This window comes from Taudactylus pleione, unplaced genomic scaffold (assembly GCF_031769625.1).
Source record: "Taudactylus pleione unplaced genomic scaffold, aTauple2 ptg000100l, whole genome shotgun sequence".
Lineage (NCBI taxonomy): Eukaryota > Metazoa > Chordata > Amphibia > Anura > Myobatrachidae > Taudactylus > Taudactylus pleione.
This window is the reverse complement of record NW_028284502.1, coordinates 5,840,213-5,859,847: the sequence shown is the minus strand read 5'-3', so window position 1 is coordinate 5,859,847 and position 19,635 is coordinate 5,840,213. Positions and strand designations below refer to the sequence as shown.

Below are 19,635 nucleotides of genomic sequence, written 5' to 3'. Positions count from 1 at the left end.
TAAAATGGTTTGGCAAAGTCACTCTCTTATATTAATTTTTTGTAGCAGTTATTATAGCATTCTCTTTAAAAGCATCCTACAATGGATTAATGTTTGCTTTTTTTTGATACACAAACAGAAAAAATAAACTTGTAATTCAAATGAAGATCTCTATCTTCTAAATATAGATCTAATGTTAGCTTTTTTTCTTGAAGCTTGTTCAAGAGACTTGAAGCTTTTTTTCTGGAAATACTTTCCTAACAGAATTTTGCAAATGTTATGAAACTAAATATTGATTCATTTTTAAATAATTCTCCTAGCCTCTAGGACTAAAATGACTCTTTCCCAAATGATCTTGGTAAACATACTTTGCTTTAGTTATTTTCACACTTCCTATGGACTTCTCCTTTGACTAAACTCCATTATTATTCTGGAGGTTGTTTAAACAGAATGCAAAGTATTTTCTAGAAAACTCTCATGTCTAACAGCATATATTTAATTCAACTATATGGCTTATATCAAAACAGGAACATGTTTTGTTGTCTTCTAATATGGACTGCATCTAGAAATGAACTGTATTGCTGACCAAGTGAACTGGGGTGAAAGTTGCTCAAGGAATCACGTCTTATTTCTTGAGCATCAACAATACACTACATGCTAAGATATGACAAGCAAATAAAACGTACTGCTGAGATTTGAACTCAGGATCTCCTGTTTATGAGACAGGCACTTTAACCAACTAAGCCACAGCACCATACAGAAACCCCTGTTTAATATTAAAAAAAATATATGTAAAGTATAATTTTTGGTAAAAATATTTGAAATGCTTTTTGAGACATGTATTTGATCAAAGTTTAAAACAGTTGGCAATTTTGAATGAATAAGTGACTAAATAAATATGTTTTTATTCTCTTCTTTCTTTTGTGAAATACAGGCCCTTATTTCTTACAATGTATTGCCAAGTGACTTTCTAGTATACTATTTTGTAGCAGTTATTATGGATTTCTCTTTAAAGGAATCCTACATGAGAATTAGTGCCAGTATTTTCTGATGCTCACATAGTAAAAACATGAAGTAAAATTAAAAAGTATCTTAAAAAGATAGAACAATTTTTAGCATTTTATCTTTAAGCTTTTTCAAGAAAAGCAAAGCAGTTTTGGAAACACTTTGTTAACACAATTTTGGATGTTATGGAACTAAATATTGTTTAATTTCTATTGTTCTCCCAGCTGTTGTGATAAAAATTACTCTCTCTCTATTTATCTTAGAAAATGTACTTGTAACTGACATTTTATAAAATTCCCTGCATGATTCTCCTTTGACTGCACATGATATTAATCATGGAGCTTGCTCAAGCATAATAAATGCTATTTTCTGGAAATTTCTGATGTTTGCCTTAGCATCAGTTTATTTTAAAAAAAAATAGCTTATACTCAAGAATGGGAATATAGCATTATTTTGTGTTTTTCTGATATGGACTTTTTCTAGAAATGTAGTACTTTGTTCATCAAGTAAGCCTGGGTGAAAGCTACTACAGTTGTCCCGTCTCATATTGTAACGAATCAACAAAAAACTACATACTTAGTAGATGAATAAGAATCAAACAAAGGCACTGCTGAGATTTGAACTCAGGATCTCCTGTTTACGAGACAGGCGCTTTAACCAACTAAGCCACAGCACCACATGGAAAGAAGCTTTATTACATGCTATTTTATGGAAATATCTGATGTTTATATTAGCAACATTTTAATGCTAAAATATAGATTATATTCAAGAAAGGAAATATTGCATTATTTTGTGTTTGTCAGATGTAGACTTTATCTAGAAACATAGAACATTGTCCACCAAGTAAGCCAGAAAGAAGACTGCTAAAGTTTTCACATCTCATATTGTCATGAATCAACAACAAACTACATAATACGGTGATGAAAATTAACTAAACAAAAGTCACTGCCAAGATTCGATTGCAGGATCTCCCGTTTACTAGACAGGCTTGTTAACCAGCTAAGCCACAGCACCACCTGCTCCAAAGTGTCATATAATGAAAAATTATATATCTCATGTATGTTTTATGGTAACATTTTTTGAGATCCTTAAAAAGGCCGATGCTTAATCGATTCTTTAAAAGGTAAAAATAAAGAAAAAAAATACAGTATATGTTTTCTTCTCTACATTTATTTAAAAATTATAGGACTGTTTTTCTTAAAATGGTTTGGCAAAGTCACTCTCTTATATTAATTTTTTGTAGCAGTTATTATAGCATTCTCTTTAAAAGCATCCTACAATGGATTAATGTTTGCTTTTTTTTGATACACAAACAGAAAAAATAAACTTGTAATTCAAATGAAGATCTCTATCTTCTAAATATAGATCTAATGTTAGCTTTTTTTCTTGAAGCTTGTTCAAGAGACTTGAAGCTTTTTTTTCTGGAAATACTTTCCTAACAGAATTTTGCAAATGTTATGAAACTAAATATTGATTCATTTTTAAATAATTCTCCTAGCCTCTAGGACTAAAATGACTCTTTCCCAAATGATCTTGGTAAACATACTTTGCTTTAGTTATTTTCACACTTCCTATGGACTTCTCCTTTGACTAAACTCAATTATTATTCTGGAGGTTGTTTAAACAGAATGCAAAGTATTTTCTAGAAAACTCTCATGTCTAACAGCATACATTTAATTCAACTATATGGCTTATATCAAAACAGGAACATGTTTTGTTGTCTTCTAATATGGACTGCATCTAGAAATGAACTGTATTGCTGACCAAGTGAACTGGGGTGAAAGTTGCTCAAGGAATCACGTCTTATTTCTTGAGCATCAACAATACAGTACATGCTAAGATATGGCAAGCAAATAAAACGTATTGATCTTGGTAAACATACTTTGCTTTAGTTATTTTCACACTTCCTATGGACTTCTCCTTTGACTAAACTCCATTATTATTCTGGAGGTTGTTTAAACAGAATGCAAAGTATTTTCTAGAAAACTCTCATGTCTAACAGCATACATTTAATTCAACTATATGGCTTATATCAAAACAGGAACATGTTTTGTTGTCTTCTAATATGGACTGCATCTAGAAATGAACTGTATTGCTGACCAAGTGAACTGGGGTGAAAGTTGCTCAAGGAATCACGTCTTATTTCTTGAGCATCAACAATACACTACATGCTAAGATATGACAAGCAAATGAAAGGTACTGCTGAGATTTGAACTCAGGATCTCCTGTTTACGAGACAGGCACTTTAACCAACTAAACCACAGCACCATATAGAAGCCCCTGTTTAATATTAAAAAAAATATATGTAAAGTATCATTTTTGGTAAAAATATTTGAAATGCTTTTTGAGACATGTATTTTATCAAAGTTTAAAACAGTTGGCAATTTTGAATGAATAAGTGACTAAATAAATATGTTTTTATTCTCTTCTATCTTTTGTGAAATACAGGCCCTTATTTCTTACAATGTATTGCCAAGTGACTTTCTAGTATACTATTTTGTAGCAGTTATTATGGATTTCTCTTTAAAGGAATCCTACATGAGAATTAGTGCCAGTATTTTCTGATGCTCACATAGTAAAAACATGAAGTAAAATTAAAAAGTATCTTAAAAAGATAGAACAATTTTTAGCATTTTATCTTTAAGCTTTTTCAAGAAAAGCAAAGCAGTTTTGGAAACACTTTGTTAACACAATTTTGGATGTTATGGAACTAAATATTGTTTAATTTTCAATTGTTCTCCCAGCTGTTGTGATAAAAATTACTCTCTCTCTATTTATCTTAGAAAATGTACTTGTAACTGACATTTTATAAAATTCCCTGCATGATTCTCCTTTGACTGCACATGATATTAATCATGGAGCTTGCTCAAGCATAATAAATGCTATTTTCTGGAAATTTCTGATGTTTGCCTTAGCATCAGTTTATTTAAAAAAAAAATAGCTTATACTCAAGAATGGGAATATAGCATTATTTTGTGTTTTTCTGATATGGACTTTTTCTAGAAATGTAGTACTTTGTTCATCAAGTAAGCCTGGGTGAAAGCTACTACAGTTGTCACGTCTCATATTGTAACGAATCAACAAAAAACTACATACTTAGTAGATGAAAAAGAATCAAACAAAGGCACTGCTGAGATTTGAACTCAGGATCTCCTGTTTACGAGACAGGCGCTTTAACCAACTAAGCCACAGCACCACATGGAAAGAAGCTTTATTACATGCTATTTTATGGAAATATCTGATGTTTATCTTAGCAACATTTTAATGCTAAAATATAGATTATATTCAAGAAAGGAAAAATTGCATTATTTTGTGTTTGTCAGATGTAGACTTTATCTAGAAACATAGAACATTGTCCACCAAGTAAGCCAGAAAGAAGACTGCTAAAGTTTTCACATCTCATATTGTCATGAATCAACAACAAACTACATAATAAGGTGATGAAAATTAACTAAACAAAAGTCACTGCCAAGATTCGATTGCAGGATCTCCTGTTTACTAGACATGCGTGTTAACCAGCTGCCACAGCACCACCTGCTCCAAAGTGTCATATAATGAAAAATTATATATCTCATGTATATTTTATGGTAACATTTTTTGAGATCCTTAAAAAGGCAGATGCTTAATCGATTCTTTAAAAGGTAAAAATAAAGAAAAAAAATAGAGTATATGTTTTCTTCTCTACATTTATTTAATAATTATAGGACTGTTTTTCTTAAAATGGTTTGGCAAAGTCACTCTCTTATATTAATTTTTTGTAGCAGTTATTATAGCATTCTCTTTAAAAGCATCCTACAATGGATTAATGTTTGCTTTTTTATGATACAGAAACAGAAAAAATAAACTTGTAATTCAAATGAAGATCTCTATCTTCTAAATATAGATCTAATGTTAGCTTTTTTGCTTGAAGCTTGTTCAAGAGACTTGAAGCTTTTTTTTCTGGAAATACTTTCCTAACAGAATTTTGCAAATGTTATGAAACTAAATATTGATTCATTTTTAAATAATTCTCCTAGCCTCTAGGACTAAAATGACTCTTTCCCAAATGATCTTGGTAAACATACTTTGCTTTAGTTATTTTCACACTTCCTATGGACTTCTCCTTTGACTAAACTCCATTATTATTCTGGAGGTTGTTTAAACAGAATGCAAAGTATTTTCTAGAAAACTCTCATGTCTAACAGCATACATTTAATTCAACTATATGGCTTATATCAAAACAGGAACATGTTTTGTTGTCTTCTAATATGGACTGCATCTAGAAATGAACTGTATTGCTGACCAAGTGAACTGGGGTGAAAGTTGCTCAAGGAATCACGTCTTATTTCTTGAGCATCAACAATACACTACATGCTAATATATGACAAGCAAATAAAACGTACTGCTGAGATTTGAACTCAGGATCTCCTGTTTACAAGACAGGCACTTTAACCAACTAAGCCACAGCACCATACAGAAGCCCCTGTTTAATATTAAAAAAAATATATGTAAAGTATAATTTTTGGTAAAAATATTTGAAATGCTTTTTGAGACATGTATTTTATCAAAGTTTAAAACAGTTGGAAATTTTGAATGAATAAGTGACTAAATAAATATGTTTTTATTCTCTTCTTTCTTTTGTGAAATACAGGCCCTTATTTCTTACAATGTATTGCCAAGTGACTTTCTAGTATACTATTTTGTAGCAGTTATTATGGATTTCTCTTTAAAGGAATCCTACATGAGAATTAGTGCCAGTATTTTCTGATGCTCACATAGTAAAAACATGAAGTAAAATTAAAAAGTATCTTAAAAAGATAGAACAATTTTTAGCACTTATCTTTAAGCTTTTTCAAGAAAAGCAAAGCAGTTTTGGAAACACTTTGTTAACACAATTTTGGATGTTATGGAACTAAATATTGTTTAATTTTCAATTGTTCTCCCAGCTGTTATGATAAAAATTACTCTCTCTCTATTTATCTTAGAAAATGTACTTGTAACTGACATTTTATAAAATTCCCTGCATGATTCTCCTTTGACTGCACATGATATTAATCATGGAGCTTGCTCAAGCATAATAAATGCTATTTTCTGGAAATTTCTGATGTTTGCCTTAGCATCAGTTTATTTAAAAAAAAAATAGCTTATACTCAAGAATGGGAATATAGCATTATTTTGTGTTTTTCTGATATGGACTTTTTCTAGAAATGTAGTACATTGTTCATCAAGTAAGCCTGGGTGAAAGCTACTACAGTTGTCACGTCTCATATTGTAATGAATCAACAACAAACTACATACTTAGTAGATGAAAATGAATCAAACAAAGGCACTGCTGAGATTTGAACTCAGGATCTCCTGTTTACGAGACAGGCACTTTAACCAACTAAGCCACAGCACCATATAGAAGCCCCTGTTTAATATTAAAAAAAATATATGTAAAGTATAATTTTTGGTAAAAATATTTGAAATGCTTTTTGAGACATGTATTTTATCAAAGTTTAAAACAGTTGGCAATTTTGAATGAATAAGTGACTAAATAAATATGTTTTTATTCTCTTCTTTCTTTTGTGAAATACAGGCCCTTATTTCTTACAATGTATTGCCAAGTGACTTTCTGGTATACTATTTTGTAGCAGTTATTATGGATTTCTCTTTAAAGGAATCCTACATCAGAATTAGTGCCAGTATTTTCTGATGCTCACATAGTAAAAACATGAAGTAAAATTAAAAAGTATCTTAAAAAGATAGAACAATTTTTAGCATTTTATCTTTAAGCTTTTTCAAGAAAAGCAAAGCAGTTTTGGAAACACTTTGTTAACACAATTTTGGATGTTATGGAACTAAATATTGTTTAATTTTCAATTGTTCTCCCAGCTGTTGTGATAAAAATTACTCTCTCTCTATTTATCTTAGAAAATGTACTTGTAACTGACATTTTATAAAATTCCCTGCATGATTCTCCTTTGACTGCACATGATATTAATCATGGAGCTTGCTCAAGCATAATAAATGCTATTTTCTGAAAATTTCTGATGTTTGCCTTAGCATCAGTTTATTTAAAAAAAAAATAGCTTATACTCAAGAATGGGAATATAGCATTATTTTGTGTTTTTCTGATATGGACTTTTCTAGAAATGTAGTACTTTGTTCATCAAGTAAGCCTGGGTGAAAGCTACTACAGTTGTCCCGTCTCATATTGTAATGAATCAACAAAAAACTACATACTTAGTAGATGAAAAAGAATCAAACAAAGGCACTGCTGAGATTTGAACTCAGGATCTCCTGTTTACGAGACAGGCGCTTTAACCAACTAAGCCACAGCACCACATGGAAAGAAGCTTTATTACATGCTATTTTATGGAAATATCTGATGTTTATCTTAGCAAAATTTTAATGCTAAAATATAGATTATATTCAAGAAAGGAAATATTGCATTATTTTGTGTTTGTCAGATGTAGACTTTATCTAGAAACATAGAACATTGTCCACCAAGTAAGCCAGAAAGAAGACTGCTAAAGTTTTCACATCTCATATTGTCATGAATCAACAACAAACTACATAATACGGTGATGAAAATTAACTAAACAAAAGTCACTGCCAAGATTCGATTGCAGGATCTCCCGTTTACTAGACAGGCTTGTTAACCAGCTAAGCCACAGCACCACCTGCTCCAAAGTGTCATATAATGAAAAATTATATATCTCATGTATGTTTTATGGTAACATTTTTTGAGATCCTTAAAAAGGCCAATGCTTAATCGATTCTTTAAAAGGTAAAAATAAAGAAAAAAAATACAGTATATGTTTTCTTCTCTACATTTATTTAAAAATTATAGGACTGTTTTTCTTAAAATGGTTTGGCAAAGTCACTCTCTTATATTAATTTTTTGTAGCAGTTATTATAGCATTCTCTTTAAAAGCATCCTACAATGGATTAATGTTTGCTTTTTTTTGATACACAAACAGAAAAAATAAACTTGTAATTCAAATGAAGATCTCTATCTTCTAAATATAGATCTAATGTTAGCTTTTTTGCTTGAAGCTTGTTCAAGAGACTTGAAGCTTTTTTTTCTGGAAATACTTTCCTAACAGAATTTTGCAAATGTTATGAAACTAAATATTGATTCATTTTTAAATAATTCTCCTAGCCTCTAGGACTAAAATGACTCTTTCCCAAATGATCTTGGTAAACATACTTTGCTTTAGTTATTTTCACACTTCCTATGGACTTCTCCTTTGACTAAACTCCATTATTATTCTGGAGGTTGTTTAAACAGAATGCAAAGTATTTTCTAGAAAACTCTCATGTCTAACAGCATACATTTAATTCAACTATATGGCTTATATCAAAACAGGAACATGTTTTGTTGTCTTCTAATATGGACTGCATCTAGAAATGAACTGTATTGCTGACCAAGTGAACTGGGGTGAAAGTTGCTCAAGGAATCACGTCTTATTTCTTGAGCATCAACAATACACTACATGCTAAGATATGACAAGCAAATGAAAGGTACTGCTGAGATTTGAACTCAGGATCTCCTGTTTACGAGACAGGCACTTTAACCAACTAAACCACAGCACCATATAGAAGCCCCTGTTTAATATTAAAAAAAATATATGTAAAGTATCATTTTTGGTAAAAATATTTGAAATGCTTTTTGAGACATGTATTTTATCAAAGTTTAAAACAGTTGGCAATTTTGAATGAATAAGTGACTAAATAAATATGTTTTTATTCTCTTCTATCTTTTGTGAAATACAGGCCCTTATTTCTTACAATGTATTGCCAAGTGACTTTCTAGTATACTATTTTGTAGCAGTTATTATGGATTTCTCTTTAAAGGAATCCTACATGAGAATTAGTGCCAGTATTTTCTGATGCTCACATAGTAAAAACATGAAGTAAAATTAAAAAGTATCTTAAAAAGATAGAACAATTTTTAGCATTTTATCTTTAAGCTTTTTCAAGAAAAGCAAAGCAGTTTTGGAAACACTTTGTTAACACAATTTTGGATGTTATGGAACTAAATATTGTTTAATTTTCAATTGTTCTCCCAGCTGTTGTGATAAAAATTACTCTCTCTCTATTTATCTTAGAAAATGTACTTGTAACTGACATTTTATAAAATTCCCTGCATGATTCTCCTTTGACTGCACATGATATTAATCATGGAGCTTGCTCAAGCATAATAAATGCTATTTTCTGGAAATTTCTGATGTTTGCCTTAGCATCAGTTTATTTAAAAAAAAAATAGCTTATACTCAAGAATGGGAATATAGCATTATTTTGTGTTTTTCTGATATGGACTTTTTCTAGAAATGTAGTACTTTGTTCATCAAGTAAGCCTGGGTGAAAGCTACTACAGTTGTCACGTCTCATATTGTAACGAATCAACAAAAAACTACATACTTAGTAGATGAAAAAGAATCAAACAAAGGCACTGCTGAGATTTGAACTCAGGATCTCCTGTTTACGAGACAGGCGCTTTAACCAACTAAGCCACAGCACCACATGGAAAGAAGCTTTATTACATGCTATTTTATGGAAATATCTGATGTTTATCTTAGCAACATTTTAATGCTAAAATATAGATTATATTCAAGAAAGGAAAAATTGCATTATTTTGTGTTTGTCAGATGTAGACTTTATCTAGAAACATAGAACATTGTCCACCAAGTAAGCCAGAAAGAAGACTGCTAAAGTTTTCACATCTCATATTGTCATGAATCAACAACAAACTACATAATAAGGTGATGAAAATTAACTAAACAAAAGTCACTGCCAAGATTCGATTGCAGGATCTCCTGTTTACTAGACATGCGTGTTAACCAGCTGCCACAGCACCACCTGCTCCAAAGTGTCATATAATGAAAAATTATATATCTCATGTATATTTTATGGTAACATTTTTTGAGATCCTTAAAAAGGCAGATGCTTAATCGATTCTTTAAAAGGTAAAAATAAAGAAAAAAAATAGAGTATATGTTTTCTTCTCTACATTTATTTAATAATTATAGGACTGTTTTTCTTAAAATGGTTTGGCAAAGTCACTCTCTTATATTAATTTTTTGTAGCAGTTATTATAGCATTCTCTTTAAAAGCATCCTACAATGGATTAATGTTTGCTTTTTTATGATACAGAAACAGAAAAAATAAACTTGTAATTCAAATGAAGATCTCTATCTTCTAAATATAGATCTAATGTTAGCTTTTTTGCTTGAAGCTTGTTCAAGAGACTTGAAGCTTTTTTTTCTGGAAATACTTTCCTAACAGAATTTTGCAAATGTTATGAAACTAAATATTGATTCATTTTTAAATAATTCTCCTAGCCTCTAGGACTAAAATGACTCTTTCCCAAATGATCTTGGTAAACATACTTTGCTTTAGTTATTTTCACACTTCCTATGGACTTCTCCTTTGACTAAACTCCATTATTATTCTGGAGGTTGTTTAAACAGAATGCAAAGTATTTTCTAGAAAACTCTCATGTCTAACAGCATACATTTAATTCAACTATATGGCTTATATCAAAACAGGAACATGTTTTGTTGTCTTCTAATATGGACTGCATCTAGAAATGAACTGTATTGCTGACCAAGTGAACTGGGGTGAAAGTTGCTCAAGGAATCACGTCTTATTTCTTGAGCATCAACAATACACTACATGCTAATATATGACAAGCAAATAAAACGTACTGCTGAGATTTGAACTCAGGATCTCCTGTTTACAAGACAGGCACTTTAACCAACTAAGCCACAGCACCATACAGAAGCCCCTGTTTAATATTAAAAAAAATATATGTAAAGTATAATTTTTGGTAAAAATATTTGAAATGCTTTTTGAGACATGTATTTTATCAAAGTTTAAAACAGTTGGAAATTTTGAATGAATAAGTGACTAAATAAATATGTTTTTATTCTCTTCTTTCTTTTGTGAAATACAGGCCCTTATTTCTTACAATGTATTGCCAAGTGACTTTCTAGTATACTATTTTGTAGCAGTTATTATGGATTTCTCTTTAAAGGAATCCTACATGAGAATTAGTGCCAGTATTTTCTGATGCTCACATAGTAAAAACATGAAGTAAAATTAAAAAGTATCTTAAAAAGATAGAACAATTTTTAGCACTTATCTTTAAGCTTTTTCAAGAAAAGCAAAGCAGTTTTGGAAACACTTTGTTAACACAATTTTGGATGTTATGGAACTAAATATTGTTTAATTTTCAATTGTTCTCCCAGCTGTTATGATAAAAATTACTCTCTCTCTATTTATCTTAGAAAATGTACTTGTAACTGACATTTTATAAAATTCCCTGCATGATTCTCCTTTGACTGCACATGATATTAATCATGGAGCTTGCTCAAGCATAATAAATGCTATTTTCTGGAAATTTCTGATGTTTGCCTTAGCATCAGTTTATTTAAAAAAAAAATAGCTTATACTCAAGAATGGGAATATAGCATTATTTTGTGTTTTTCTGATATGGACTTTTTCTAGAAATGTAGTACATTGTTCATCAAGTAAGCCTGGGTGAAAGCTACTACAGTTGTCACGTCTCATATTGTAATGAATCAACAACAAACTACATACTTAGTAGATGAAAATGAATCAAACAAAGGCACTGCTGAGATTTGAACTCAGGATCTCCTGTTTACGAGACAGGCACTTTAACCAACTAAGCCACAGCACCATATAGAAGCCCCTGTTTAATATTAAAAAAAATATATGTAAAGTATAATTTTTGGTAAAAATATTTGAAATGCTTTTTGAGACATGTATTTTATCAAAGTTTAAAACAGTTGGCAATTTTGAATGAATAAGTGACTAAATAAATATGTTTTTATTCTCTTCTTTCTTTTGTGAAATACAGGCCCTTATTTCTTACAATGTATTGCCAAGTGACTTTCTGGTATACTATTTTGTAGCAGTTATTATGGATTTCTCTTTAAAGGAATCCTACATCAGAATTAGTGCCAGTATTTTCTGATGCTCACATAGTAAAAACATGAAGTAAAATTAAAAAGTATCTTAAAAAGATAGAACAATTTTTAGCATTTTATCTTTAAGCTTTTTCAAGAAAAGCAAAGCAGTTTTGGAAACACTTTGTTAACACAATTTTGGATGTTATGGAACTAAATATTGTTTAATTTTCAATTGTTCTCCCAGCTGTTGTGATAAAAATTACTCTCTCTCTATTTATCTTAGAAAATGTACTTGTAACTGACATTTTATAAAATTCCCTGCATGATTCTCCTTTGACTGCACATGATATTAATCATGGAGCTTGCTCAAGCATAATAAATGCTATTTTCTGAAAATTTCTGATGTTTGCCTTAGCATCAGTTTATTTAAAAAAAAAATAGCTTATACTCAAGAATGGGAATATAGCATTATTTTGTGTTTTTCTGATATGGACTTTTCTAGAAATGTAGTACTTTGTTCATCAAGTAAGCCTGGGTGAAAGCTACTACAGTTGTCCCGTCTCATATTGTAATGAATCAACAAAAAACTACATACTTAGTAGATGAAAAAGAATCAAACAAAGGCACTGCTGAGATTTGAACTCAGGATCTCCTGTTTACGAGACAGGCGCTTTAACCAACTAAGCCACAGCACCACATGGAAAGAAGCTTTATTACATGCTATTTTATGGAAATATCTGATGTTTATCTTAGCAAAATTTTAATGCTAAAATATAGATTATATTCAAGAAAGGAAATATTGCATTATTTTGTGTTTGTCAGATGTAGACTTTATCTAGAAACATAGAACATTGTCCACCAAGTAAGCCAGAAAGAAGACTGCTAAAGTTTTCACATCTCATATTGTCATGAATCAACAACAAACTACATAATACGGTGATGAAAATTAACTAAACAAAAGTCACTGCCAAGATTCGATTGCAGGATCTCCCGTTTACTAGACAGGCTTGTTAACCAGCTAAGCCACAGCACCACCTGCTCCAAAGTGTCATATAATGAAAAATTATATATCTCATGTATGTTTTATGGTAACATTTTTTGAGATCCTTAAAAAGGCCAATGCTTAATCGATTCTTTAAAAGGTAAAAATAAAGAAAAAAAATACAGTATATGTTTTCTTCTCTACATTTATTTAAAAATTATAGGACTGTTTTTCTTAAAATGGTTTGGCAAAGTCACTCTCTTATATTAATTTTTTGTAGCAGTTATTATAGCATTCTCTTTAAAAGCATCCTACAATGGATTAATGTTTGCTTTTTTTTGATACACAAACAGAAAAAATAAACTTGTAATTCAAATGAAGATCTCTATCTTCTAAATATAGATCTAATGTTAGCTTTTTTTCTTGAAGCTTGTTCAAGAGACTTGAAGCTTTTTTTCTGGAAATACTTTCCTAACAGAATTTTGCAAATGTTATGAAACTAAATATTGATTCATTTTTAAATAATTCTCCTAGCCTCTAGGACTAAAATGACTCTTTCCCAAATGATCTTGGTAAACATACTTTGCTTTAGTTATTTTCACACTTCCTATGGACTTCTCCTTTGACTAAACTCCATTATTATTCTGGAGGTTGTTTAAACAGAATGCAAAGTATTTTCTAGAAAACTCTCATGTCTAACAGCATATATTTAATTCAACTATATGGCTTATATCAAAACAGGAACATGTTTTGTTGTCTTCTAATATGGACTGCATCTAGAAATGAACTGTATTGCTGACCAAGTGAACTGGGGTGAAAGTTGCTCAAGGAATCACGTCTTATTTCTTGAGCATCAACAATACACTACATGCTAAGATATGACAAGCAAATAAAACGTACTGCTGAGATTTGAACTCAGGATCTCCTGTTTATGAGACAGGCACTTTAACCAACTAAGCCACAGCACCATACAGAAACCCCTGTTTAATATTAAAAAAAATATATGTAAAGTATAATTTTTGGTAAAAATATTTGAAATGCTTTTTGAGACATGTATTTTATCAAAGTTTAAAACAGTTGGCAATTTTGAATGAATAAGTGACTAAATAAATATGTTTTTATTCTCTTCTTTCTTTTGTGAAATACAGGCCCTTATTTCTTACAATGTATTGCCAAGTGACTTTCTAGTATACTATTTTGTAGCAGTTATTATGGATTTCTCTTTAAAGGAATCCTACATGAGAATTAGTGCCAGTATTTTCTGATGCTCACATAGTAAAAACATGAAGTAAAATTAAAAAGTATCTTAAAAAGATAGAACAATTTTTAGCATTTTATCTTTAAGCTTTTTCAAGAAAAGCAAAGCAGTTTTGGAAACACTTTGTTAACACAATTTTGGATGTTATGGAACTAAATATTGTTTAATTTCTATTGTTCTCCCAGCTGTTGTGATAAAAATTACTCTCTCTCTATTTATCTTAGAAAATGTACTTGTAACTGACATTTTATAAAATTCCCTGCATGATTCTCCTTTGACTGCACATGATATTAATCATGGAGCTTGCTCAAGCATAATAAATGCTATTTTCTGGAAATTTCTGATGTTTGCCTTAGCATCAGTTTATTTTAAAAAAAAATAGCTTATACTCAAGAATGGGAATATAGCATTATTTTGTGTTTTTCTGATATGGACTTTTTCTAGAAATGTAGTACTTTGTTCATCAAGTAAGCCTGGGTGAAAGCTACTACAGTTGTCCCGTCTCATATTGTAACGAATCAACAAAAAACTACATACTTAGTAGATGAATAAGAATCAAACAAAGGCACTGCTGAGATTTGAACTCAGGATCTCCTGTTTACGAGACAGGCGCTTTAACCAACTAAGCCACAGCACCACATGGAAAGAAGCTTTATTACATGCTATTTTATGGAAATATCTGATGTTTATATTAGCAACATTTTAATGCTAAAATATAGATTATATTCAAGAAAGGAAATATTGCATTATTTTGTGTTTGTCAGATGTAGACTTTATCTAGAAACATAGAACATTGTCCACCAAGTAAGCCAGAAAGAAGACTGCTAAAGTTTTCACATCTCATATTGTCATGAATCAACAACAAACTACATAATACGGTGATGAAAATTAACTAAACAAAAGTCACTGCCAAGATTCGATTGCAGGATCTCCCGTTTACTAGACAGGCTTGTTAACCAGCTAAGCCACAGCACCACCTGCTCCAAAGTGTCATATAATGAAAAATTATATATCTCATGTATGTTTTATGGTAACATTTTTTGAGATCCTTAAAAAGGCCGATGCTTAATCGATTCTTTAAAAGGTAAAAATAAAGAAAAAAAATACAGTATATGTTTTCTTCTCTACATTTATTTAAAAATTATAGGACTGTTTTTCTTAAAATGGTTTGGCAAAGTCACTCTCTTATATTAATTTTTTGTAGCAGTTATTATAGCATTCTCTTTAAAAGCATCCTACAATGGATTAATGTTTGCTTTTTTTTGATACACAAACAGAAAAAATAAACTTGTAATTCAAATGAAGATCTCTATCTTCTAAATATAGATCTAATGTTAGCTTTTTTTCTTGAAGCTTGTTCAAGAGACTTGAAGCTTTTTTTTCTGGAAATACTTTCCTAACAGAATTTTGCAAATGTTATGAAACTAAATATTGATTCATTTTTAAATAATTCTCCTAGCCTCTAGGACTAAAATGACTCTTTCCCAAATGATCTTGGTAAACATACTTTGCTTTAGTTATTTTCACACTTCCTATGGACTTCTCCTTTGACTAAACTCAATTATTATTCTGGAGGTTGTTTAAACAGAATGCAAAGTATTTTCTAGAAAACTCTCATGTCTAACAGCATACATTTAATTCAACTATATGGCTTATATCAAAACAGGAACATGTTTTGTTGTCTTCTAATATGGACTGCATCTAGAAATGAACTGTATTGCTGACCAAGTGAACTGGGGTGAAAGTTGCTCAAGGAATCACGTCTTATTTCTTGAGCATCAACAATACAGTACATGCTAAGATATGGCAAGCAAATAAAACGTATTGATCTTGGTAAACATACTTTGCTTTAGTTATTTTCACACTTCCTATGGACTTCTCCTTTGACTAAACTCCATTATTATTCTGGAGGTTGTTTAAACAGAATGCAAAGTATTTTCTAGAAAACTCTCATGTCTAACAGCATACATTTAATTCAACTATATGGCTTATATCAAAACAGGAACATGTTTTGTTGTCTTCTAATATGGACTGCATCTAGAAATGAACTGTATTGCTGACCAAGTGAACTGGGGTGAAAGTTGCTCAAGGAATCACGTCTTATTTCTTGAGCATCAACAATACACTACATGCTAAGATATGACAAGCAAATAAAACGTACTGCTGAGATTTGAACTCAGGATCTCCTGTTTACGAGACAGGCACTTTAACCAACTAAGCCACAGCACCATACAGAAACCCCTGTTTAATATTAAAAAAAATATATGTAAAGTATAATTTTTGGTAAAAATATTTGAAATGCTTTTTGAGACATGTATTTTATCAAAGTTTAAAACAGTTGGCAATTTTGAATGAATAAGTGACTAAATAAATATGTTTTTATTCTGTTCTTTCTTTTGTGAAATACAGGCCCTTATTTCTTACAATGTATTGCCAAGTGACTTTCTAGTATACTATTTTGTAGCAGTTATTATGGATTTCTCTTTAAAGGAATCCTACATGAGAATTAGTGCCAGTATTTTCTGATGCTCACATAGTAAAAACATGAAGTAAAATTAAAAAGTATCTTAAAAAGATAGAACAATTTTTAGCATTTTATCTTTAAGCTTTTTCAAGAAAAGCAAAGCAGTTTTGGAAACACTTTGTTAACACAATTTTGGATGTTATGGAACTAAATATTGTTTAATTTTCAATTGTTCTCCCAGCTGTTGTGATAAAAATTACTCTCTCTCTATTTATCTTAGAAAATGTACTTGTAACTGACATTTTATAAAATTCCCTGCATGATTCTCCTTTGACTGCACATGATATTAATCATGGAGCTTGCTCAAGCATAATAAATGCTATTTTCTGGAAATTTCTGATGTTTCCCTTAGCATCAGTTTATTTAAAAAAAAAATAGCTTATACTCAAGAATGGGAATATAGCATTATTTTGTGTTTTTCTGATATGGACTTTTTCTAGAAATGTAGTACTTTGTTCATCAAGTAAGCCTGGGTGAAAGCTACTACAGTTGTCCCGTCTCATATTGTAACGAATCAACAACAAACTACATACTTAGTAGATGAAAATGAATCAAACAAAGGCACTGCTGAGATTTGAACTCAGGATCTCCTGTTTACTAGACAGGCGCTTTAACAAACTAAGCCACAGCACCACATGGAAAGAAGTTTTTTTACATGCTATTTTATGGAAATATCTGATGTTTATCTTAGCAACATTTTAATGCTAAAATATAGATTATATTCAAGAAAGGAAATTTTGCATTATTTTGTTTTTGTCAGATGTAGACTTTATCTAGAAACATAGAACATTGTCCACCAAGTAAGCCAGAAAGAAGACTGCTAAAGTTTTCACATCTCATATTGTCATGAATCAACAACAAACTACATAATACGGTGATGAAAATTAACTAAACAAAAGTCACTGCCAAGATTCGATTGCAGGATCTCCCGTTTACTAGACAGGCTTGTTAACCAGCTAAGCCACAGCACCACCTGCTCCAAAGTGTCATATAATGAAAAATTATATATCTCATGTATGTTTTATGGTAACATTTTTTGAGATCCTTAAAAAGGCCGATGCTTAATCGATTCTTTAAAAGGTAAAAATAAAGAAAAAAAATACAGAATATGTTTTCTTCTCTACATTTATTTAAAAATTATAGGACTGTTTTTCTTAAAATGGTTTGGCAAAGTCACTCTCTTATATTAATTTTTTGTAGCAGTTATTATAGCATTCTCTTTAAAAGCATCCTACAATGGATTAATGTTTGCTTTTTTTTGATACACAAACAGAAAAAATAAACTTGTAATTCAAATGAAGATCTCTATCTTCTAAATATAGATCTAATGTTAGCTTTTTTTCTTGAAGCTTGTTCAAGAGACTTGAAGCTTTTTTTTCTGGAAATACTTTCCTAACAGAATTTTGCAAATGTTATGAAACTAAATATTGATTCATTTTTAAATAATTCTCCTAGCCTCTAGGACTAAAATGACTCTTTCCCAAATGATCTTGGTAAACATACTTTGCTTTAGTTATTTTCACACTTCCTATGGACTTCTCCTTTGACTAAACTCAATTATTATTCTGGAGGTTGTTTAAACAGAATGCAAAGTATTTTCTAGAAAACTCTCATGTCTAACAGCATACATTTAATTCAACTATATGGCTTATATCAAAACAGGAACATGTTTTGTTGTCTTCTAATATGGACTGCATCTAGAAATGAACTGTATTGCTGACCAAGTGAACTGGGGTGAAAGTTGCTCAAGGAATCACGTCTTATTTCTTGAGCATCAACAATACACTACATGCTAAGATATGGCAAGCAAATAAAACGTACTGCTGAGATTTGAACTCAGGATCTCCTGTTTACGAGACAGGCACTTTAACAAACTAAGCCACAGCACCACATGGAAAGAAGCTTTTTTACATGCTATTTTATGGAAATATCTGATGTTTACCTTAGCATCATTTTAATGCTAAAATATAGCTTATATTCAAGAAAGGAAATATTGCATTATTTTGTGTTTGTCAGATGTAGACTTTATCTAGAAACATAGAACATTGTCCACCAAGTAAGCCAGAAAGAAGACTGCTAAAGTTTTCACTTCTCATATTGTCATGAATCAACAACAAACTACATAATAAGGTGATGAAAATTAACCAAACAAAAGTGACTGCCAAGATTCGATTGCAGGATCTCCTGTTTACTAGACAGGCGTGTTAACCAACTAAGCCACAGTACCACCTGCTCCAAAGTGTCATATAATGAATAATTATATATCTCATGTATGTTTTATGGTAACATTTTTTGAGATCCTTAAAAAGGCCGATGCTTAATCGATTCTTTAAAAGGTAAAAATAAAGAAAAAAATACAGTGTATGTTTTCTTCTCTACATTCTTTTAAAAATTATAGGACTGTTTTTCTTAAAATGGTTTGGCAAGGTCACTCTCTTATATTAATTTTTTGTAGCAGTTATTATAGCATTCTCTTTAAAAGCATCCTACAATGGATTAATGTTTGCTTTTTTATGATACACAAACAGAAAAAATAAACATGTAATTCAAATGAAGATCTCTATCTTCTAAATATAGATCTAATGTTAGCTTTTTTTCTTGAAGCTTGTTCAAGAGACTTGAAGCTTTTTTTTCTGGAAATACTTTCCTAACAGAATTTTGCAAATGTTATGAAACTAAATATTGATTCATTTTTAAATAATTCTCCTAGCCTCTAGGACTAAAATGACTCTTTCCCAAATGATCTTGGTAAACATACTTTGCTTTAGATATTTTCACACTTCCTATGGACTTCTCCTTTGACTAAACTCCATTATTATTCTGGAGGTTGTTTAAACAGAATGCAAAGTATTTTCTAGAAAACTCTCATGTCTAACAGCATACATTTAATTCAACTATATGGCTTATATCAAAACAGGAACATGTTTTGTTGTCTTCTAATATGGACTGCATCTAGAAATGAACTGTATTGCTGACCAAGTGAACT

At 30.6% G+C, this 19,635-nt stretch overlaps 14 non-coding genes across 14 annotated transcripts; all 14 read right to left on the bottom strand.

Moving 5' to 3' along the window:
* Nucleotides 1–1,586: 1,586 nt before the first annotated feature.
* TRNAT-CGU (transfer RNA threonine (anticodon CGU)) lies at nucleotides 1,587–1,660 on the bottom strand. Its single transcript has one exon. It is a non-coding gene; the product is annotated as a tRNA-Thr (tRNA).
* A 1,518-nt stretch (nucleotides 1,661–3,178) lies between these two features.
* On the bottom strand, nucleotides 3,179–3,252 carry TRNAT-CGU (transfer RNA threonine (anticodon CGU)). The gene has a single exon. It is a non-coding gene; the product is annotated as a tRNA-Thr (tRNA).
* An 854-nt stretch (nucleotides 3,253–4,106) lies between these two features.
* TRNAT-CGU (transfer RNA threonine (anticodon CGU)) lies at nucleotides 4,107–4,180 on the bottom strand. Its single transcript has one exon. It is a non-coding gene; the product is annotated as a tRNA-Thr (tRNA).
* A 1,180-nt stretch (nucleotides 4,181–5,360) lies between these two features.
* On the bottom strand, nucleotides 5,361–5,434 carry TRNAT-UGU (transfer RNA threonine (anticodon UGU)). Its single transcript has one exon. It is a non-coding gene; the product is annotated as a tRNA-Thr (tRNA).
* An 853-nt stretch (nucleotides 5,435–6,287) lies between these two features.
* TRNAT-CGU (transfer RNA threonine (anticodon CGU)) lies at nucleotides 6,288–6,361 on the bottom strand. Its single transcript has one exon. It is a non-coding gene; the product is annotated as a tRNA-Thr (tRNA).
* Nucleotides 6,362–7,214: 853 nt separating this feature from the next.
* On the bottom strand, nucleotides 7,215–7,288 carry TRNAT-CGU (transfer RNA threonine (anticodon CGU)). The gene has a single exon. It is a non-coding gene; the product is annotated as a tRNA-Thr (tRNA).
* Nucleotides 7,289–8,470: 1,182 nt separating this feature from the next.
* On the bottom strand, nucleotides 8,471–8,544 carry TRNAT-CGU (transfer RNA threonine (anticodon CGU)). Its single transcript has one exon. It is a non-coding gene; the product is annotated as a tRNA-Thr (tRNA).
* An 854-nt stretch (nucleotides 8,545–9,398) lies between these two features.
* On the bottom strand, nucleotides 9,399–9,472 carry TRNAT-CGU (transfer RNA threonine (anticodon CGU)). Its single transcript has one exon. It is a non-coding gene; the product is annotated as a tRNA-Thr (tRNA).
* A 1,180-nt stretch (nucleotides 9,473–10,652) lies between these two features.
* Nucleotides 10,653–10,726, bottom strand: TRNAT-UGU (transfer RNA threonine (anticodon UGU)). The gene has a single exon. It is a non-coding gene; the product is annotated as a tRNA-Thr (tRNA).
* Nucleotides 10,727–11,579: 853 nt separating this feature from the next.
* TRNAT-CGU (transfer RNA threonine (anticodon CGU)) lies at nucleotides 11,580–11,653 on the bottom strand. Its single transcript has one exon. It is a non-coding gene; the product is annotated as a tRNA-Thr (tRNA).
* Nucleotides 11,654–12,506: 853 nt separating this feature from the next.
* TRNAT-CGU (transfer RNA threonine (anticodon CGU)) lies at nucleotides 12,507–12,580 on the bottom strand. Its single transcript has one exon. It is a non-coding gene; the product is annotated as a tRNA-Thr (tRNA).
* Nucleotides 12,581–14,688: 2,108 nt separating this feature from the next.
* TRNAT-CGU (transfer RNA threonine (anticodon CGU)) lies at nucleotides 14,689–14,762 on the bottom strand. Its single transcript has one exon. It is a non-coding gene; the product is annotated as a tRNA-Thr (tRNA).
* A 1,518-nt stretch (nucleotides 14,763–16,280) lies between these two features.
* TRNAT-CGU (transfer RNA threonine (anticodon CGU)) lies at nucleotides 16,281–16,354 on the bottom strand. The gene has a single exon. It is a non-coding gene; the product is annotated as a tRNA-Thr (tRNA).
* Nucleotides 16,355–17,208: 854 nt separating this feature from the next.
* On the bottom strand, nucleotides 17,209–17,282 carry TRNAT-AGU (transfer RNA threonine (anticodon AGU)). The gene has a single exon. It is a non-coding gene; the product is annotated as a tRNA-Thr (tRNA).
* Nucleotides 17,283–19,635: the final 2,353 nt, after the last annotated feature.